A 6,266-nucleotide genomic window follows, 5' to 3' on the forward strand; every position below is an offset into this window, starting at 1 on the left:
CCATGTGGGGCTCATAGTCAAAACAGGAGGGAGAACAGGTATTTAATCCCCAGTTTACTGAAGGGGAAATGAGGATCAGAGAAGTTAAATGACTTGCCCAAGGTCACACAGCAGGGTAGTGGCCAAGGCAGGATTCGAACCCAGGTCCAGTCTCTTTCCACAAGGCCAAGCTGCTTCTCAAACAAATCTGAAGAGAATTCCTATTCCTCCTTTTGCGTCAGTGAAAATCCCCAAAGGTCTAGCACAGAGGTGACTGCTGGATCCCCTCACACATCCTGTTTCCTTAGCTCTCACTGTCCTTCTTCCGGTGCCCCCAGTGGCCCCTCTCCTTCCTCCAGAAGCCACGACTCTTGTCAGACCCCCAGACTGTGTCAACATAGGCAAAGGGAAATGGATATTTGAGTAATAACCAGGAAAGCTCAATCCAACATCGTCCATTCTGTGATTCATTCAGGCCACCAAATCATCTTCTTCCTCCACAGCAATTTTGGAGAGATGTTTTTTGGGAGAGGGGGAGGAGGGAAAGGAGATTGGGTTATCTGAACAATTGTCCTAATTAATCACTTCACTTTGCCTTGGCAAACACAATCTCAGGATTGTGACTGGTACCCCAATCCAAGCTGAAAATCAGGACAAGCCACTTACCTTAAGGATCTGCTACTGAGCAAATTAGCAGGCTCAGTACTATAGTTAGGAGGGCATTTTGAGCTTGGAGGAAATTGGTATTATTGAGGAGAAATCTCTGAATGACCAACCACAAAGAACATCCTCAGCACTTGTGCATGCCCATATAGTCAGCTCAACATTCAATTTATTTATTCCAATTTGACTATTTGTAAATATTTTTATGCTCTTCATGGGCAGGGAATTTTCCTTGCACTGAACTTAAATGCTTGAGAGAGTACAATACAACTCTCAATACAATACAAGAAGCAGGATAGCTTAGTGGAAAGAGCAAGGGCTTGGGAGTCAGAGGTTGCGGGTTCTAATCCCAGCTCCGCCACTTATCAGCTGTGTGACCTTGGGTAAGCCACTTAACTTCTCTTGTACCTCAGTTACCTCATCTATAAAATGCGGATTATGTCTGTGAGCCTCATGTAGGACCACCTGATTACCTTGTATCTATCCCAGAGTTTAGTACAGTGCTTGGCACATAGTAAGCACTTAAAAATGCCATCATCATTATTATTATTATTACAACTGTGTCGGTAGACATGATCCCTACCTTGGAGGAGCTTACAATGGCTAAGTCTTCCACAGTGAGGAAGACAGCTCTATTGGGTCAGGGTTGCATACAGAATGCACAGTAAGTGGGACACTAAAGCGGCTGTTTTCTCATTGGCTGATAGGGTAAGCAGTATTGCTTAGTGGAAAGAGCACAGGCCAGGGAGTCTGAGGACTTGGGTTCTAATCTCAGCTCTGCCACTTTTCTGCTTGTGTGTGACCTGGGCAAGTCATTTAACTTCTCTGTCTCTCAGTTACCTCGTCTGCAAAATGGGGATTAAGCCTGTGAGCTCTCTGTGGGACAGGGATGTTGTCCAACTACCCCAGCACCTAGTACAAATACCATTAAAAAATGGGAAGTTGGGCAGAGGGGATCCATAAGGATATATTGTAATGACCATCCTGAAATGCTGTGAGATGAAGTGACTTTTCAGCAAAAACTTCAGAAGACTTGTCTAACGTAAAAGCACCATCCCAATCAGCAGCTTCTATACAGAAAAGCCATGATCAGTCTTAATACATGTGACAAAAATGTTCCCATTGAGAACAAAAGATGAGCCTCAGTCTTGAGGCTGCAAGGCCAAGAATCCGCACAAAGGAATAGAATATGGTGCTAGGCATGATGCAGAAAAGCCACCCAGTCATGCAACAGTCTCTTTAGCCTGAGCTACACACACGGATAACCAAAACATCAGGACCCTCATCTCTGAAAAAGAGAAACAATGGTACGTCAAAGGTTCTGTTATGAGCTGGGTCATTGATCTCTACAGAGACTCAATCATTTGTCTTCAAATATCCCAGCCAATTGTTTTGCCCTGAATCTACTTTTCATGTAATCAAAGTCTTGAAGACTCTCTTCTCTTCAATTTCCAATTGAAGTTTCGATTCACCTGCAGAGAACCACAGGTTGACCAGGCCGCTGAAAGGTCATCTAGTCCATCCCTCTGCTTCCATATAGAAAGACCTTCCAGCTACCCCAAAGAGAAATTGCCTTCCATATTCTGGAAAGTGTTCATAAAACAGACTGAGTTAATTCTGTTGCATTCTAGATGTTTTCTAATTATTGCATGGAGATGTATCAATCTTTTCTCTCCCCCTGTGCCTCCCCTCTTTCTTCCCAGAGAGGTTTTTCTTTTTCAAAGGAATTGTTTCTTTAAAAAAAAATACAAAAAAACCCCATTCATCTTCCTAGCCCATCTGATTCAATCACCTGAAAGTTTCCCCTCTGACCAAGAAATCCCACCAGTTATACTCCAGTTCAATTTCATGAGTACTTGTGCTTGCCCAAACCTGATTTTCTTCAGTATTTCTTTTATCCTCTCTCAGGAAATGTATATCCATTTCTAACATCTGTTCCTATCTCCCTCAGAGAATACCAAGGCGAGGAATTCATTTAATTTTTAAGTAACATCTCCGCTATTCTTCAATAAATTACCCTTGCCAGATCTCAGAGACCCAACTGTCTCCTTCAATGACCCTGAGTTCCTTATGTACTCGAGAAATTTCTCATTATTTATTTTAACCTCCCAATGCAATCTCCTTTTCATTCTCTACCTTTGCTTTTCTTATCTTTTTTCCACTCTCTGAACTTCATTCAGTAATCTTCTCAGCCCTCCTCTAGACCCGATGCTTAATACTACTCATGTGCCTCTTTCTTACCTTTGATTACTTTTTTCACTTGTTCATCCCCATTGTGGATTCATTTACTGCTAAGACGGCATGCACAGTGACCCCTAAATATATTAATTTAGGTTTGAATACTTTTCATTTCCATCTATGCTCTTCGTTCCCTCTACCACTTTCTCATGCAATTTCACCCCCATCCCTCCCATGGTCTCTGCAAATGTGCTGTCTGCTTGGGAAACTGGGCAGTTACCATGCTCTCTAACTGGCCCTCAGTTGCCCCTTGTTTTCAGAAGAATGACACCATTGAGAGGTCTCCTGCCAAAAGAGTGTCCACAAGAAAATATTTTGTTGTCAGATCACCAAAAACAAATGTAGGTTATTCCAAGCCATTTTATATTCCCTGCAGCCCCAAAGTATAAACAAATAGAATTCTTTACCCAAACCTCTGGGTTAAATCCAATGGAGTTAAGCTTTTAAAAATATATTATTATTATTATTGACAATAATAATAGTAGTTTTTAAGTGCTTACTATATGCCAAGTCCTGGTGAAGATATAAGATAATCAGGTCTGACACAGTCTCTGTCCCACATGGGTTTACAGATTGAGGAGAAAAGATATTTAATACCCATTTTACAGATAAGGAAATTGAAGCACAGAGAAGTTAAGTGATTTGCCCAGGTCACATAGCAGTAAGTGGTGGAGCCAGGATTAGAACCCCAGTCCCCCAAACCCCAAGCCCATGCTCTTTCAGTGGGCCACATTGCTTCTTTTTTGTAGCCATATAGTTGTCTTTGTGGGTTCAAATTTGACATTGTAGAAGATGAGACTTTATCTCATCAGTGTGTGCAAATTAGCTTGATAAGACTGATGTGTCTCCAGCAATTCCTTCCACTTCATGTATATATACAGATTGTTCCTTGCGCACCATCACCATTTTGGTTTCTTCCTCTTCGGGGCCTGATCTCCTCAGATCCTCCGATGTAGGAGAGTCATTGAGGCGGATGCTTTGTGGAGACCTAGATGCCAATGACACCCTGTTATCCCTGTTGCTTTTGCACCCATCTACAGGTAATATTAAACACACACATCAACAAACACATTTAACTCCATGAGTAACCAAGGACTTTGGCAGCTTCCAAACATGACTGGAAGTTTATGGCTAGTTGAAGCAGCATGGCCTAGTGGAAAGAGCATAGACCTGGGAATCAGAGGTCCTCAATCAATCCCTCTGTCATATATATTGAGCCCTTACTGTGTGCATAGCATTGTACTAAGTACAATATAACAGACAAGGACCTCGATTCTAATCCCTACTCTGCCACTTGCCTGCTGTGTGAACTTGAACAAGTCAATTTACTTTTCTGGGCCTGTTTCCTCATATGTAAAATGGGGACTAAATACTCTGCTCTCCCTTGTACTTCGACTGTGAGTCCCATAAGGAACAGGGTCTGTGTCTGACCTGATTAACTTGTATCTACCCCAGTGCTTATTACAGTTCTTGGCATATAGTGAGCACTTCATAAATACCATTATGATTATTATCAGAATTGAAGAGTTTTCTCCGATCCCTTCTCTGTCACCATCAAACTGAGGCAGGATTGTGTAATGGATTTAATCTCATTCAATCTATTATATTCAGCCATGCTTGAGGACACAGTTAAGGGCATGAAAGCTGGTATAAGTGTCTAGTTCCAATCTTCCAGGAAGCTCTTCGAATTCAACAGGCTACGAGCATCATCTAAAGTCCTTAAATCAGTCAAACAGGAGCTGCTGTTATTTGTTGATTAATGTGCTCTGGGAGTACACACACAAGAAACCTGCAAATGATTATGAACTGCTTTGTAGAATCAGCTAAGTGCTATTGACTAACAATTATCTTTAAGAAAACCAATATTATCTACAAGCCTGCCCCTGGAAAACCTGATAAACAATCCAAGATTTTCATTGGATACATAAAGTAGAAAGCCTAGCCAATGGAGGCAGCATATCCTTCAAGCCAAACCTAAAATTTAAGTCGTTACTGCAGTATGCAGTCAGTCCACCAACCTCAAAGGAATCCTCAACAATTAATCAGTGGTCTTTCTTGAGGACTTACTGTGCGCAAAGCACTGCTCTAAGTGCTTGGGAGAGTACACTACATCAGAGTTGGTAGACATGTTCCCTGCCCACAATGAGCTTGGAGTCTAGAAGACTCCAGTCACCTATCACAGATCAATTGTTGAGACATATGAGAACGGATGACCACATCTGAGTAGCTGTGGCACAAAGAACTGAGGAGGGAAGATCCCAAGCATGGAGGGGCAGAAGTAACTTTTTAAAGATACAGTGAAACACAACTTCAAAAAATGTGGCCTGGCTGCAGGGAGCTGGAAAAAAACTGCCCACACAACGGAAGGCCTGGTGCTCAAGAACGGTGGGCCTCTTTGAGAAAGGGGCTTGAGAAAGATGGCGAGAGCATGAGGCAGAATTAAAGAATGGCCCCTGGCACTGCAAACTTGATGGCACAAGAGAAGTCCCTTCCACAGTGTGTGGAAAGGCAGCAGTACTGTTCATTTTCCTTAACTGTTGGGTAGCACCAGTGAAACAGCTGATAAAAACTAGAAAAAATGACTGCAGTGTTTTAGGACAAGTGGCACTTTCTTGGTAAAAGGGAAAGGCATCTCTCTGATGTCTCCACAGGGGCACCCCACCGTTGGAGAGCCAACTCTGGCTCGGGTTCTAACTTCCCAGCATTCTCTCATGATGTGCTTTGCCATCTCCAGCGTATTGTTGGCACTTAATATTCAATAATCATAATATCTGGACTGAAAGCCTGCCTCAAGCAACCAGAATGGGTCCTTCCAACTCTGAAATGCCACAATTTGAAGGTGGGGGAGTGTTGCTCAGGTAGGTGCAATTATGACCGTAACATTTGTTCGTGGATTCACGGAAATGGTGGGAAAAATTGTGCTTAGGTCTATGTTTGGTAGGGTTATTTGCTGTTCATGCATACTGCATGCTAACAAAGAAGCTTAACATTTGTGATTTCAGCCAAAAACATTGTATTTGCCTCATAAAGCTAATCTCACTCATTATTCTTGGATGTGTTATGATTGGGAAAGAAATGGCAAGGGAGAACAGCTGTGTAAAACCATTAATAATAATACTTAGCACATAGCCGATCCTTTCAGAGCCCTGCTCCAAACCTGGCCCCCAACTTCTCTTTGAAAGGGGTGGTTGGTTTTATGATCCCATTTTACAGGTGAGGAAACTGAGATACAGGAAGTTTCTGAAATTCCCTTGATTAGACAGCGGTGATGTTTTGACGGGAATCCAAAGCTCCCGAATCTCGAGAATTCATTCACTCCTAAGGGACAAGTTGCTTCCTCACACTTTAGGGAAGCCTGGTGTTGCCAAACTGCTTTGGCTGTGTCT

This window comes from Ornithorhynchus anatinus, chromosome 19 (assembly GCF_004115215.2).
Source record: "Ornithorhynchus anatinus isolate Pmale09 chromosome 19, mOrnAna1.pri.v4, whole genome shotgun sequence".
NCBI lineage: Eukaryota > Metazoa > Chordata > Mammalia > Monotremata > Ornithorhynchidae > Ornithorhynchus > Ornithorhynchus anatinus.